We start from the raw sequence: 16,538 nt of genomic DNA, 5'->3' as shown, positions 1-16,538 counted from the left end.
GGGGTCAATCTACTCATTCTTTACTGGGGTCCTAATGGATAGGACATAATAGACAGGGCTAAGGTCCGATCACACCTGAGCTGTATTCATTTTGTGACTTGAAAAGCTCCTGGTAGAAAAAGTATTGAAACATTTGCAATTAATTAATTGACTGGAGTCAAATTGCAAATCCAAACATTTATAGCAACAAAACAGCAAGGTGGTGCCATTTTACAGCAACAAAAAGACTTCAGCTCCGATGAGTTTGGTATGGACCCTCTCTTATTCAATCTTATCTGGTTTATCAGACTGACACAATAACGCTTTGTATTTAAGGATGCTCTTTGTTGTTGTTGATGATGATGGATTTGGATTTGGAAAACAGACCTGCTGTTTTCAACTCTCTAGAGACTGCAGGAGCGGTAGAGATACTCTTAATGATCGGCTATGAAAAGCCAACTGACATTTACTCCTGAGGTGCTGACTTGCTGCACCCTCGACAACTACTGTGATTATTATTATTTGACCATGCTGGTCATTTATGAACATTTGAACATCTTGGCCATGTTCTGTTATAATCTCCACCCGGCACAGCCAGAAGAGGACTGGCCACCCCTCATAGCCTGGTTCCTCTCTAGGTTTCTTCCTAGGGAGTTTTTCCTAGCCACCGTGCTTCTACACCTGCATTGCTTGCTGTTTGGGGTTTTAGGCTGGGTTTCTGTACAGCACTTTGAGATATCAGCTGATGTACGAAGGGCTATATAAATAAATTTGATTTGATTTGGTTGAAACAAACAGTTTCTTTGACTCTGCGCCAGAACTGCCACCCACAGCATTAGACTGACCCAAGAATCCAAATAAGAGTGGCTGGTTGAGTCGTGTCCGTGGCAAAGCAGGAGAAGAGCATGTCCATCACGATCTCAAAGACAAACAGAAGCAGTTGGCCACCAGCAAGGTGAACAGGTAAATGATTATCAGGGGCAGCAACCACACTGTGTAATCCCCTTACAGAGACTACACACAGACAGGGTTAGAAGTCGCTCTACAGGGCTCCCTATTGGAGCACACAGCTAAGGTTAGAGGTCAATCTCAATCTTTCCTGGTTCTCTATGGGGGCACACCATATAAAAGTCATGGTTAGGGGCTGATACCAACCGAATTTCATTCATGGATCATGATTTTGTACCAGCTCCTGGTAGAATTTAATAGACTGGAGTCAAATGGAAATCCTGATAGTTACAATACAGCAAGGTGGTGCCATTTTGCAGCAAAAAAAGACTTCAGCTCAGATGAGTTTGGTATGAACCCTCTCTTATTCAATGTTTTCTGCTTTATCACACTACAGCACAACAACGTCCATGTATGGCCAAAAGGTAGGCAGGGAGAAAAACTGGGCAGACCAAAATTCAACAAAAACACTTTGTATTTGAGGTTGCTCTGTTGCTGTCAGTGATGAAGAACATGAAGAGAGTCGGTCGATTTCAGAGATAAGTTGTTTCTTTGACTTTGAGCCCGAGCTGCCACCCACAGCACCAGACTGACCCAAGAATCCAAATAAGAGTGGGTGTTGAGTCATGCCACTCTATCCATATGCTTTCAGGTCCAAAATGTCACGAGTGTGTTAAGCAAAACTAGGAGGATGAAATGCACCAAATAGTCCACATACAGTATCCAAACGTTTGGCATAAAATTCTAACATTGATAAGAATCTGAAAAATGTGTATTCTCGCCACAATGGTCTATTTAGTTGTAAATATCCTATTGAACGGGAAAACAAAGACATTGACAAAAGACAAGTTTCTGTTTCATAATGGGACAATAAAGTCATATTGGATTATATTCTGAGCTGTGGGTCTGAGGAAGAGCAGCACAGCAGACTAAGACATCCAGAAGAGTATGAGGCTAGGATATAAATGAATGGTATGCTGGCTATCTGAGAATAGAGAGATGAGTAAAGATGAATGGGCTATACAGTATATTTATTCAGTGCTAGTTATCAAATGAAGGTAGGAGTGGTGGCTCAGGTCATTTCTGTTTGTGTTATAGACCAAACAGTCTGAGAACATGTTTTGAGGCTATATATACAGAGTCGATTTACAATTGCATTGTTTACAAAGTAGTAAAACAAGCTGCTATGACAAAACATTTGTTTTTGCTGTTCTAATCACATTGGTAGAATAAAAAACACGAGCAAGCGCACATCCAGAAAAATTATTTTGTGTGGAGGTGCTGACTAATGGCGAATAAACTACAAAAATATACAATATAGTCGTACACATAATTTATTGGGTAAATCAATGTTTCGGCATCCCTGTGCCTTCTTCAGGGTAATGTCATTAATACTTGAACCAGGTTATGTAGACAAACAGTGCAATTAGTGCAACCAATGACAATATCAGGGCACAAGGCGAGACCCAGATGCAGACACAGGAGGCAGCTGGTTGGACTCTTAGATGTTTATTGATCCAAAAAGGGGTAGGCAAGAGAATGGTCGTGGACAGGCAAAAGGTCAAAACCAGTTCAGAGTCCAGGAGGTACAGAGTGGCAGGCAGGCAGGCAGGCAGAATGGTCAGGCAGGCATGTACAGAGCTCAGAAACAGGCAAGGGTCAAAACCAGGAGGACTAGCAAATAGAGAAGGCAGGAAACCCACACTGCTTGACTTGGACATACAAGACAAACTGGCACAGAGAGGAAGGAAACACAGTGATAAATACACTGGGAAAAACAAGCAACACCCGGAGGGGGTGGAGACAATCACAAGGACAGGTGAAACAGATCAGGGTATGACAGACAATAGTGAGGGGTGTGTCATAATGATTAAGTTAATTAGAATGAATTGAGTGAAACTGTTAAAAAAAACTATAGTTTATGGCATATTAAATATATTAGGCTATTGGTATCATATGCAAACATCATTTAATATTGTACATAATACTAGCATCAACATACATCATTGTTTAATTCAATTTCACATATTTAATTGTTTCCTATTTCATTTATATTTGTTACATGTAATCTTTTGGTTCAACCTTAATGCATAATAAGCATCATCAACAGGGGGAACATATTAGGTGTACGCTAATAAGCTGTAGGAAGAATCTATCAATTTATAAGACTTGTTCATAAAAGAGAGAACTGAGGGGTCTGAGATCAAAGTCAATATTCAGACCACTAGGCATCAATGTTGTTAGACAAGATATCCAGTAAGCCTCCCTTTGTAGGCTTTTCCACATGAACAGCTGATGAGATAGATTACTCCCTTGGTCTTGCATGAGATGATACCCCTTACAGGGATTTTTTGACCTGTATGTGGGTGTCTAAAGAAGGATGTTTTTATAGTGCTATTGGACTGTGCGCATGAGCCATGTTTGTAGTTCCCATGTCAGGAGTGTCTGAGTGGGCTCAGGAGGCATGTTAGATCTCACCATGCTATCTTCAATATTGCAACCACGCTTATAGACCACCAGTGTGGGTACCTTGAAGAGGTGTGCGATTATTTTGTTGTTGTCTGATTGCAGAATATTCCAGTGCTAATTACATTGGTAACCAGTTTATAATAGCAATAATGCACCTCAGGGGATTGTGGTATATGGCCAATATACCAGGGCTAAGGGCTTTATCCAGGCACTCCGCGTTTGTTCGTGCGCAAGAACAGCCCTTAGCCATGGTAAATTGGCCATATACCACACCTCTCGTGCCTTATTGCTTAGTTATTATATGTCATTGAAAAAATGTATCGATAGGAATTGCATGTGGACATGGCCTCTCAGTCCCGGTCTGAGCTGCTGGCAGGCCCGGTGGCGCTACAGTGTCAAAACCGGGCATGGTTTATGGTGAAACAAAACTGGGGGTGCACAAATTCTGTCTGAGTGGGGTGAGCCCAAACCTTTTGGGGGCCCACCCACCTTGCTGGCAAAGCATTTTAGTCGACACCCTCTTGACGGCAGAGAGAGTAAAAAGCAAGTTTAGAGTTCATTTCCTGCAATTCTCTCTGTGCCATGGGGCGCAGAGAAAATGTTAAAATTGTTTAACTAATTTCTTCCAATTCTACTCAATTTGCCATGGGACGGACATAAAAATGTTGTTTTACAGCACCTTTTCTGCAATTCTACATATTTTGCCATGTTAATATGATATTTAAGTGAGAGTGACTAACAAAATCAATGGGGGCCCCCTGGATGTCAGGGCCCCTGGGCACATGCCCTTCTTGCCTGGTCGATAATTTGACCATGATTACTGCAAGTTTAGATGGCTATCTAGACTAATTTACCAATCTACTTTTTTTTTGGTGACATTGGCAGATTGAGGAACTGTCAGTTTTTTTCCTTCCCATACCACTGGGCCTGGATGAACTAAACAACCAGTAACCATCACATAATGTGACACACCTTTACAGTTGAGAACTGCTTTCTGTTTCAGCTATTCTAATCAAATGTTTGCGCAAACTCTAAAGTGCCTAACGTCAAAAACCTTTATGAATGTGACTGACTATTTTCTGCACTGAAACATCCACGTTGTAAACTGGAGACAATGAGGTCAGTACTTTTGAACAGGCCTCAATGGGATAGGAACCCAAATATAGTTTGACAGTTTGTCAATCAAAGTTAATTGTTTTTACATGCCTACAAATGCCTGAATACTATGTATGTACATGTTTTATTGTAACATAAACCAGATAGGTGCAGTGAAGTGTGTTGTTTTACAGGGTTAGACATAGTAGTACAGCACCCCTGGAGCAAATGAGGGTTAAGTACCTTGTTCAAGGGCACACACACATATTTTTCACCTTGTCGGCTCGGGTATTCGAACCAGCAATCTTCAGTTACCCACCCAATGCTCTAACCACTAGACTACCTGTCACCTGCTGTTATGAAAATGTTGACGTGCTGAATTACATTTTTCTGAGCCCCCGTAGAAACTCAAGTTAATGTACAACGCATTCGGCACAGTCACAAAGGTTGTGTGATGTCATAAGGTGAATGCACCAATTTGTAAGTCGCTCTGGATAAGAGCGTCTGCTAAATGACTTAAATGTAAATGTAAATGTTGTGAAAAAACTATCATGCCCCCCCACATTCTGACATTTTATTTTGGACGTTTTATCATTGGAATGTGATATAAAACGAAGCACCGGTGTGCTTTAGGGCCACGCGGACACCTCCAAGCGGTTGGGTAAGTTGTTTGGAGTATTTGCCCGACTGGATAAAAACAATAATAATTATGCCCCCCCCCCCCACTTCTAAAACCAAAGTTGCTCCACTGACTAAAACTGTAGCACAAACATTGTGTCGAATGTGTTTTACAATAGTGTGTACAGGGCCTCAGATATACAGTATCTTATTCAGCAGATTCTGAATACAGCAGGCGTCCCAGTCCTGCACTGTATCACATTCTGTCTGAATAAATTATATGTTCTCTGTTTCAGACTCTTTACCCACTAGTCAGAGATGGTTTGGACAGCTGATCTCCTCTCCAATCAGTAGACTCAACTCTGAGAAAGCGGGACCTCAGCAATATGAAGCTGTTTACCGATAATCCTCATTGTGATTGTCATCATCATAATGATGATGAGGAGGAGGATGAGGAAAATTATAATGCGGACTGTGATGAAGATATTGGTGATGGTGATGACTGAGGGTTCTCTTAACGGCATTGAAAGGTCCACTCTGTAAATTACAGACACTGAGGTCAGAATTAGTTTTCCAATAAAAAAAACATGTTCTGACACATTGGGTGTTTCTCAATATGCATACTAGCGTGCTCCACACTCTCATACTCCGAGTGCATTCTCCGACCACGTTCTCTTGAGTACGTTCTTGTGACAATGAGTGTGGAGAATGGCTAAAACAATATATTTGAGAAGCACTCGCACTCCCCTTGCTGTATTACCTCACGCCCATTCACTGGACCTTCTTCAAGCCAGGTCAATGGCAACAACAGACAAAACAAGATATACACCAAGCAAACGTTTTATTTCATAATTATCAGCTAGAGATCCTAATAATGTAGCTAACCAGAGTTTAACAGGCAGAAATGACCTAAAACTAATATTAAGCAAGATAGATGTCAATATTTTTTGGGTAGCTAACTAACAATTATTTGTGGCTATATGGCTAGCTAACAGTACTACTAGCTAGCCAGTTAGCCCTATTGACTTATTATGGGCTTGCTATCTATGGTACGTAGGCAGGTAAACATGCCAAAATTAACACAGAATATATTTATTAACATATCAAGATAAAATATAGTTTTCAGGCAAAATATGAGATGTGAATAGGAAACATTTAATATCGAGGTTGGAGTGTATTTTCTCTCGCTTCAACTCAAATAATGGCCGCCAAAGATTTCATTATATTTTTCATAATTTCTTACATGGTTGCTTCATATTTCTTTGCATACTTTCTGTTGAAGCTTGCATTGATGCATGCCTCAAAATACAGTGCCTTCGGAAAGTATTCAGACCCCTTGTCTTTTTTAATGTTACAGCCTTATTCTAAAATGTATTAAACAAAAACGTCCTCATTATTCTACACACAATATCCCATAATAACAAAGCGAAAACAGGGTTTTAGAATTATTTGCAAATGTATTAAAAGTAAAAAACAGAAATAGCTAATTTATATAAGTATTCAGACCCGTTGCTATGAGACTCAAAATTGAGCTCAGGTGCATCCTGTTTCCATTAATCATCCTTGAGATGTTGCTACCAATTGATTGCAGTCCACCTGTAATACATTTAATTGATTGGACACGATTTGGAAAGGCACACACCTGTCTATATAAGGTCCCACAGTTGAAATTGCATGTCAGAGCATAAACCAAGCCTGAGGTTGAAGGAATTGTCTGTAAAGCTCTGAGACAGGACAGTGTCAAAGGCAGATGATTACGGGTCTCGTCCCGTGTGATAATCATTGTGCGCATGTGTTATTTATTCGAGGTACTCCTCGCTCTTTTGTTTGGCATTCAACCCTGTGTTTTTGTTATGCGTATGTTTGGTCTTCGTCCCCGTGCCTTTACACGGCACGCCGTAAATTGGGCTATATTTTTTTTTAAATTACGCATTCCTGAGCCTGTCTCCCGAATCTCTTCATACCAACGGGACAATGAAGATGTTTCAGCCTCAGAGCAGAAGCTAACGACTCTTCTCCTACAGCTTTTTGTCTTGTTACTTGTGATCTATTGTCATTCTGTGTTCATCTGTTTGTCTGCCTGCGCAAACAGCAGAGATCAGAACGTTGGCGTTGAAACAGTCAACCATCACCCACAGAAATAGCTCATAGGATTCTAAAAAGCAGATCTAGGAGCTGCATATTTAATTGTGTTTGTTGAAGTCAATTTGTACAGCTTGTAACAAACAACGATCACTATTAGACAAGAACATTGAAATGTCTGGGATGAAAATTAATGATTTGAACCTGTTCTGTTCTTCTCAGATGACATTCGTCAAAACACTGGATGCATTCAGAGGGACAATTTCATTTCAAAAGGGTACAATCTGTGATAATTTAATACTTCTTCAAATGTAATGTGACAACCAAGTGTGCTATTAGTTTCTAAAGATTCGTTTCTGAAGAAAGAATGCTATTTAATTGATGTAATTGTTTTAACAATTCAATAAAAAATCATATTATTGAAAATTGTCTCAATGTTGGTTGGCGGATGCCATTTTTACTGTACTATCCCCTTGTTTGTTTACCAATAGACCAAAAGGAATTAACAAGAAATCACATTCACACAATGTGGTCAGAAATGACAGATGCTATTTCTTGAACAAAGTGTGCACAGGTATTGTAGGTTCACTCTGTCTCAAAAACCCTGTGTCGGAACACTTAGCCCCATATATGGTTCCATTTGTGTGGTCCGCCACTGAGTTTTCTTAAAAGAGTGTGTACATGCACTGAATGAATTGGTTTATTCAGGGTCATGTAATAAAATATATTTTGCAGCTGCACCATCGAGAGCATTCTGACCGGTTGTTTCACCCCTTTCGACTGGAAGACCCTACAGAGGGGGGTGCAGACGGCACAGCACATCATTGGGTGTGAGCTCCCAGCCATCCAGGACGTACATGCCAGGCGGTGTTTGAGAAAAGCACCAAAAATTGCCAAAGACTCCAGCCACCAAGACATGGACTGTTCTCCATGCCGGCAGGTAGTACCGGTACATCAAGGCTCAGATCAGCAGATTCCTAAACAGCTTTTATCCCTTCTATCTATAAGACTGTTGAATGGCGAACAACTACTGCTCCCCTCACACCGATGCTGCTGCTAAAATTATTATTGATTAGATTCTATCCTATTCTACTGTATCTTAGTCCATGCCGCTCCGACATTGCTCGTCCAAATATTTATACATTCTTAATTCCATTCCTTTACTTTAGATGTCTGTGTATTGTGTGTACTGTTGTGTAATTGTTAGATTTTACTTGTTAGATATTACTGCACTGTTGGAGCTAGAAACACAAGCATTTCGCTACACCTGCAATAACATCTGCTAAACACGTGTATGTGGTAAATAACATTTGATTTGATTTAACACACACACACTTACATACACCCACTCACCACCATGCACACACTCACCCACCACTTATGCTGCTGCCATACTATTTACTATTATTATTATTATTATTATTATTGTTATTACTATTATTATTTATCCTGCAACCAGTCACTTTCTCCTAATCTATGCCTACATATCTACCTCAATACTCCAGGATCCCTGCACATTGTACATTTGGTGCTGGTACTGACCCTGTATATACTGTAGCTTCCTTTCTTATTTCTTATTACTCGTGTTTTTTTATTTATTTTTTCTTATTAGTTACACATTTTGGATATTGAATACTGCATTGTTGGGTAGGACTTGCAAGTTAAACATTTCACTGTACTTGTGCAGTGACAAATAAAACTTGAACTAGACTGTATATAAATAGGTAGCCACTGGTTTGGTGCTGGATGTAATGAGGTTATAAAGTGATGAAGTGTCCCTTTAAACAGACCATGGAAAAATGTAGATATGACAATGTGCTCTCCTGCTGATGTGGCATGATGGAACAGCAACGTTTTCCTTCGCTGTGCTTCACTATTTGAAAGCAGGAACATGATGTGCTGGTTACTCACATGCCGCTATCCTCATATCTTCCTATTCTGCCATAATCTACAAGAACTGTATCTACAAGAGACAAGCAACAGCTCCATATGTTTTTTCCTAGACTTGGAACTCCAGTTCCAAATGTGAACCAGAGTCACATTAGAGTCAAAAGACTATCTGGCATTTCACTTAAAGTGGCCTTCTGTAGTTCAAACAATAACAAAGCGGCCACCCCACCACTGATTTGGTGAACATATGAGTGGAAATGTAACCTCTCAAATTCATGGAGCTATGGATGCAAGGACTGACCATCCATGAGATGAAATGTATAGTTTTAACCATGTTTTGAGACTATACAGTGTTTGTTTACAATTACTTATAAACATTGGAGTAACAAAGCTTCTATTTTAGGTTCTGACAGTTGGACTAAGTTCATGAAGCATTCGTAAGTTATATTCTTCAAGAGTCCCTGGTTATATACTGTAATATTAATATTTTTTTTAAATGGACTTGCAATCGAAGTTTTACCACAGAAAGGGGAAGAGTTTCAATGGTCGTTTGTAGCTCAGTTGGTAGAGCACGGTGCTTGTAACACTGGGGTAGTATGTTCGACCCACCCATACGTAAAATGTATGGTTGCTTTTGGATAAAAGCGTCTGCTAAGTGGCATATATTATATTTTTACTTAGATGCTGTGAGGATTTCAATCATTTCAGTGGAATGAAACACTTATTTCAGGATATCTTTGGCTCCTAAAATGGCAAATAAGTAAATTATACTGGTTAAAGGAATGGCAACTTAAGTGTGATTAAGTATTAATTTTAGCAACATTATAGCACACGGGTGGGTAATAAGGAAATCGGTCTAGTTTTGGTGATGTGAAACAAGGGTATTTTAAAACTGGCATGGTTTATGGCTATAAATATGACACTATGTTTGGGGCATAAGTACAGGCATGAAAATGAAAGCTGTGTGAATGTCCTGGATGTCTGGAATATACAAACAAGTCCTCTTGTGTTTCCTTCTAAAGCCTGACCATAGAGTCTGCTTTTAATCACATGACTTTAAATAAACCAGTTCATTTAGATTTCCCCTTTATCTTTGTGTGTGTGTGTGTGTGTGTGTGTGTGTGTGTGTGTGTGTGTGTGTGTGTGTGTGTGTGTGTGTGTGTGTGTGTGTGTGTGTGTGTGTGTGTGTGTGTGTGTGTGTGTGTGTGTGTGTGTGTGTGTGTGTGTGTTAAAAACCGCAGCTTTTGCACTCTCCTCTGTCAGCCTTGTTTGACAATCTGGGCCCCCTGTTACCACTGCCCACTTCCTCTTTCTTCCTCCAGATTTACAGGAGACTTGTCATGTGGTTGTCATGTTGTTCCCTTTCCTCCTATACTACCCGATGAAACACACTGACCTTTACAAAACCCAGTGCATGTACACACTCTTTTAAGGAAACTCAGTGGCGGACCAAGTGGAGCCATATATGGGGCTAAGTGTTCCGACACAGGGCTTGAGACAGAGTGAACCTACAATACCTGTGCAGACTTTGTTCAAGAAACAGCATCTGTCATTTCTGACCACATTGTGTGAATGTGATTTCTCATTAATTTATTTTGGTTTATTGGTAAACAAACAAGGGGATAGTACAGTAAAAATGGCATCCGCCAACCAACATTGAGACAATTTTCGATAACATGATTTTTTATTGAAGCCTTTGTTTAAAAAATTGCATACATTTAATTGCTTTCTTTCTTCAGAAACTAATCGGTTCGTTTGATAATAGCACACTTGGTTGTCATATTACATTTGAAGAAGTATTACATTATCACAGATTGTACCCTTTTGAAATGAAATTGTCCCTCTGAATGCAAACACATTTACATAAGTATTCAGACACTTTACTCAGTACTCTGCTGAAGCACCTTTGGCAGCTATTACAGCCTCGAGTCTTCTTGGCTATGACGCTACAAGCTTGGCACACCTGGATTTGCGGAATTTCTCACATTATTCTCTGCAGATCCTCTCAAGCTCTGTCAGGTTGGATGGGGAGCGTTGTTGCACAGCTATTTTCAGGTCTCTCCCAAGATGTTTGATCGGGTTCAAGTCCGGACTCGTGGGTTGTCTTGGCTGTGTGCCTAGGGTCGTTGCCTTGTTGGAAGATGAACCTTCGCCCCAGTCTGAGGTCCTGAGCGCTCTGGAGCAGGTTTTCCTCAAGGATCTCTCTGTACTTTGTTCCATTCATCTTTGCCTAGTTTCTGACTAGTCTCCCAGTCCCTGCCTCTGAAAAACATCCCCACAGCATGATGCTGCCACCACCATGCTTCACCGTAGGGACGGTGCAAGGTTTCCTCCAGGCATGACATTTGGCATTCAGGCCAAAGAGTTCAATCTTGATTTCATCACACCAGAGAATCTTGTTTCTCATGGTCTGAGAGTTTTTATGTACCTTTTGGCAAAACTTCCGTCTGCCCACTCTACCATAAAGGCCTGATTGATGGAGTGCTGCAGAGATGGTTGTCCTTCTGGAAGGTTCTCCCATCTCCACAGAGGAACTCTACAGCTCTGTCAGGGTGAACATCGGGTTCTTGATCACCTCCCTGACCAAGGCCATTCTCCCGTGATTGCTCAGTTTGGCGGAGTGGCCAGCTCTAGGAAGAGTCTTGGTGGTTCCAAGTGATGGAGGCTACTGTGTTCTTGGGGACCTTCAATGCTGCAGACATTTTTTGGTACCCTTCCCCAGATCTGTGCCTTCGACACAGTTCTGTCTCAGAGCTTTACAGACAATTCCTTCAACCCCAGGCTTGGTTTTTGCTCTGACATGCACTTTCAACTGTGGGACCTTATATAGACAGGTGTGTACAAACGGAGTACGCATTCGAGAAGTGCCCTCTATGCTCCGTTTTGCATACTTCGATTTGGACTCATACTCCGATCCCTCCCGTGCTCCAATTTGCATGCTCAGAGCACGGTAGTATGCATTTTGAGAAACATCCATTGTTATTATTTTCTGTTACAATTATTTTACTGGGCAGTGGGCACTCATAGGCTTACAGATACATATGTAGCCCTATGAATGCATACGTCACATTAAAATGTTAATACCCTGATTACTGTCTAAAAGGAAAGAACATATAAGACTCTGTGTACAACAGGTACAGTATGCATAATATCAAAACCACAACTATTGTATTCACTGGGCATTTACAGCCATGTAGATACAGACATACAAGATTAAAAACGACCCAACTTGTTGACACTTTGTGTTGCCTCGTGTTCACCAATCATTTGTTCTCATATTGACACATGCACTGCTGGGAGCAAACTTACCATAACATTTCAGATAGACAGGAGCTCCTAATTTCATTGAATTTACCACGTGTATTGCGCTGTGTAATAATTAAACTCCTTATTGAATACAGTATAAATTATGCCGCAGATATGCCCTATGTGAGATTTTATGATTATTATATAACATATATATATTTATATTAAACCGGTGAAGTAAAACAACACATTTCAATTAAATGGTGCTTTCTCTGTTTTTGTAGGCTTGCCGGCTGTACACTTACAGAGGAGTCTTGTGAGGATTTGGTCTTAGATCTCACTTCAGAACTGGATCTGAGTAACATTGACCTGCAAGATTCAGGAGTGGTGCTGCTCTCTGCTGGAGTGAGGAACCTGGAAATACTGAGGTCAGGGCTCATATTAAAAAACATGTAGCTTTAAGCCTAGTCCTGGACTAAGAAGCACTTAGAGTGGTACTTTTCTAGGCAGAACTAGACGGTAACATGAAGCTTATTAGGCCATAAGGATCAATATTTAGGAAAAATCGTGCGCTCATTCACTTGACACTGCTAATGTTTCCTCAGCATGCTATTGGCTGTTCCTCAGCATTCCGGACACATTCAATCGACATCATTGCGTTTCCTTTACTTTAGTAGAAATTGTCATAATCATTAGCTGGAATGTATATTGCTTTACCTCTGCCTGAACAGCTTCATAATATGGTCCTGGTATTTTAGTCCAAACGTTGTTTTTACCCTAACTCTGAGACGTTTGATGATTAGTGACCCAGTTTTCATCACCAGAAGTAGGTTGTTGTAAAATCATGATGATCTCTCTCTATAGGCTGGCATTCTGTAGAGTCACAGAGGAAGGTTGCGCTTTCCTGGCCTCTGATCTGATCTGATGTCTTCTCCCACCTGAAATAGCTGAAACTGAGCTTCAATCACCTAGGAGATGCAGGAGTGAAGCTGCCCTCTGCTCGACTGGAAGATCTACACTGTAGAAACTCAAGTTAGTAAAGTGACTTTTCAAAATGTTTTGTTTGTGTGTACCTTACTTTCCAACTTGTTTCACAGTTATAAGAATTCTGATCCAATTCTTGTTGTGGCAATCATGAATTGTGACATAAATAATGTCATCTTTCTAATAGAAATAGTGTAACTGATGCTGTAGCCTAACTTATTGAACTGATATTGTGTCTAGAACTCTTACTTCCCACTGGGCACACACTGGTTAAATCAACGTTGTTTCCACGTCATTTCAATTAAATGACTTTGAACCAACATGGAATAGAAGTTGAATTGATGTCTGTGCCCAGTGGGTTTGTCATTCTACTAAACTGCAGTTTATACACTGGCTGTGTCTGTCACTCACTGTCTGTTCTACTGCCTCTCCCACAGTATGGATAATAATGAAGAGTTCTGGGTGTAATCACAGCTGCTTAGGACGTGTGTTCGATATAAGAATTACAAGGCAATAAAAGCCTTTGCTTAGTTTCATACACACACACAGGTTCTGATCCAGACAATTCTCTCTTCTCTAACTTATTTTCTCATCAACAGAGGCTTGTGATCTCACACTGGACTCAAGCACAGCCTTTGATGGCATCTTTCTGTCTGAGGAGAACAGAATGATGGAGATGTTGTTTACACAGAGTTGGTGATATCCTGATACTGTAATCCAGAGATATTTGACTTCTAGGAACAGGTGCTGTGTAGACAGGGTCTGACTGGATGCTGCTACTGGTAAGTCGACTGTGAAGTGCCAGGGGTTGTGATAGGAGTGACATACACTACCGTTCAAAAGTTTGGGGTCACTTTGAAATGTCCTTTTTTTTAAAGAAAAGCCAACAAATTGTCCATTAAAATAACATCAAATTGATTAGAAATACAGTGTAGACATTGTTAATGTTGTAAATGACTATTGTAGCTGGAAACGGCAGATTTTTTATGGAATATATACATATGCGTACAGAGGCCCATTATCAGCAACCATCACTCCTGTGTTTCAATGGCATGCTAATCCAAATGTATCATTTTAAAAGGCTAATTGATCATTAGAAAACCCTTTTGCAATTATGTTAGCACAGCTGAAAACTGTCGTCCTGATTAAAGAAGCAATAAAACTGTCCTTCTTTAGACTAGTTGAGTATCTGGAGCATCAGCATTTGTGGGTTCGATTACAGGCTCAAAATGGCCAGAAACAAATAACTTTCTTCTGAAACTCGTCAGTCTATTCTTGTTCTGAGAAATGAAGGCAATTCCATGTGAGAAATTTCCAAGAAACTGAAGATCTCGTACAACGCAGTGTACTACTCCCTTCACAGAACAGCGCAAATTGGCTCTAACCAGAATAGAAAGAGGAGTGGGAGGACCCGGTGCACAACTGAGCAAGAGGACAAGTACATTAGAGTGTCTAGTTTCCACATGACTGCGCAATCCACTGTCTCATCAGCTCAGCCAAGCAATTTATAAACTCTAGACATTATCTCAGATTACTTTAAGACTAACATTTATTTTTCAACAGCAGAGATTTGTATAAACCTTGCTGTCTGTCTCTGACATTTGCAACATTGTTTCAATATTCAAATTCGATCTTCAGCTGTGCCATAGCAATGCATGTGTCGGGGGTTGGGATGAGACAGACAAGCAGGCAGGGTTTCTTAGCCAGTCGAAATCATGAATCAGCTGGCATCATTTTTATGGATATAAACAAAGAAATGTAATTTGAAAAAAGCTAAAACGAAATGAAGTGCAGCTAGTTTGCAGTATTTTTAGCTTCTGTTTAAAGTGATTGTGTTTGCTGTGTTTTTGGCTAGCTCCTCTGAACAACAGTGTCCTGACTGAGTGAGCATAGTTTCTATGCCAGTAGAAATCGCGCCTCATTTGCTCATTGTTATGGATGTATTGAAATAAATGTCAGTAGAACACAGCTTAAACAAATGCAAATGCAGCTACTTTGTTGTTATTTTGGCTGCACCTTTGACGTGACTGTAAGTTTGCCGTTGGCTAGCTAGCCAGCAAGGGATAAGAACGTTGCCAGCCAGTATGACAATGTTAAATGTAAAACGAACTACTGGGTCGCGTCCATTGATACAGAACAAAAACACTGAATGACTAGCAACCGAACCGATAGAACTAACTACCAGCTGGCTTGGGTTGCAACTCTAGATTTGTGTTGGGACTATATCTTGTGGAAGGATGAAATAGTATGAATAGATTCATCAAACTATATTTTTTTAATGAAAATATGTTGATCATTATTTGAATATGTTGGTAACCTGTTACATAAAAGTGATAATGCCTCGACTTCGTCTCGGGCCTAACAACGCCCGTGCCAATATATCCTCCAACACCGGTTTCGAGGGCATTATCACTCAAATGACATCTCCACTGATACAATGACCCAACTGTACACATTCCAGACCACAATCACTGAGCCACTCTACCCAGCATTTGGGGGCAGACATGATGCGTCCACTGTAGAGCTAATGTTCATACTCCCTCCCTGCTTCTCAGTGTCCCTGTGTCAGGTAGAGTAGCCTCCTGTGTCCTGTAGAAAACAGTCTCCATGGAAACACACTCTTGTTGCTATCCAACCGTGTGACATGATAGGGTGTTGTTGACAGTGTTGACTTCAGTTATGGACGTTGTTCCAGATAAAGTTGTTGAGAGTGATCATGACACCGGATATGGACATAAATAATCACAATGAGGTTGTAATGACATAAATGATTGTTATATTCCTGTGACTGTGCATCCCTTTTCTGAGGTGAAAGGCCTTTATATCTAAGTAGGAGACATTTAATAATTGTGTTGTTGTTAAATCAGTGACATTGATCAAATCTATAGTTTGCAAATATTACTGTTTGGCAAATGACTATGTTGAATAATACAGACAACATACAACATACACTTCTCTGTCTTATTACCGCAAGAGAAAAAAAGCTTTTATGAAATAAACTGTGTGTGTGTGTGTGTGTGCGTCCGTGTGTGTGTGAAATCTTCTGCCCTCTTCACCTCTTCTTAATGTACAACATTTTTCACTTGTCCAACTCTTTCAGATCTTTGTAGATCACAGGTGTCAAACTATTTCCATAGAGGGCCGAGTGTCTACTGGTTTTTGCTCATCCCTTGTATTTAATTGATCAATTATGGTAACTGAGCCCCTAGTTGTCAAGGTCTTAATTG

The sequence above is a fragment of the Salvelinus fontinalis genome, chromosome 5, assembly GCF_029448725.1.
Source record: "Salvelinus fontinalis isolate EN_2023a chromosome 5, ASM2944872v1, whole genome shotgun sequence".
Lineage (NCBI taxonomy): Eukaryota > Metazoa > Chordata > Actinopteri > Salmoniformes > Salmonidae > Salvelinus > Salvelinus fontinalis.
This window is presented reverse-complemented; position numbering follows the sequence as displayed.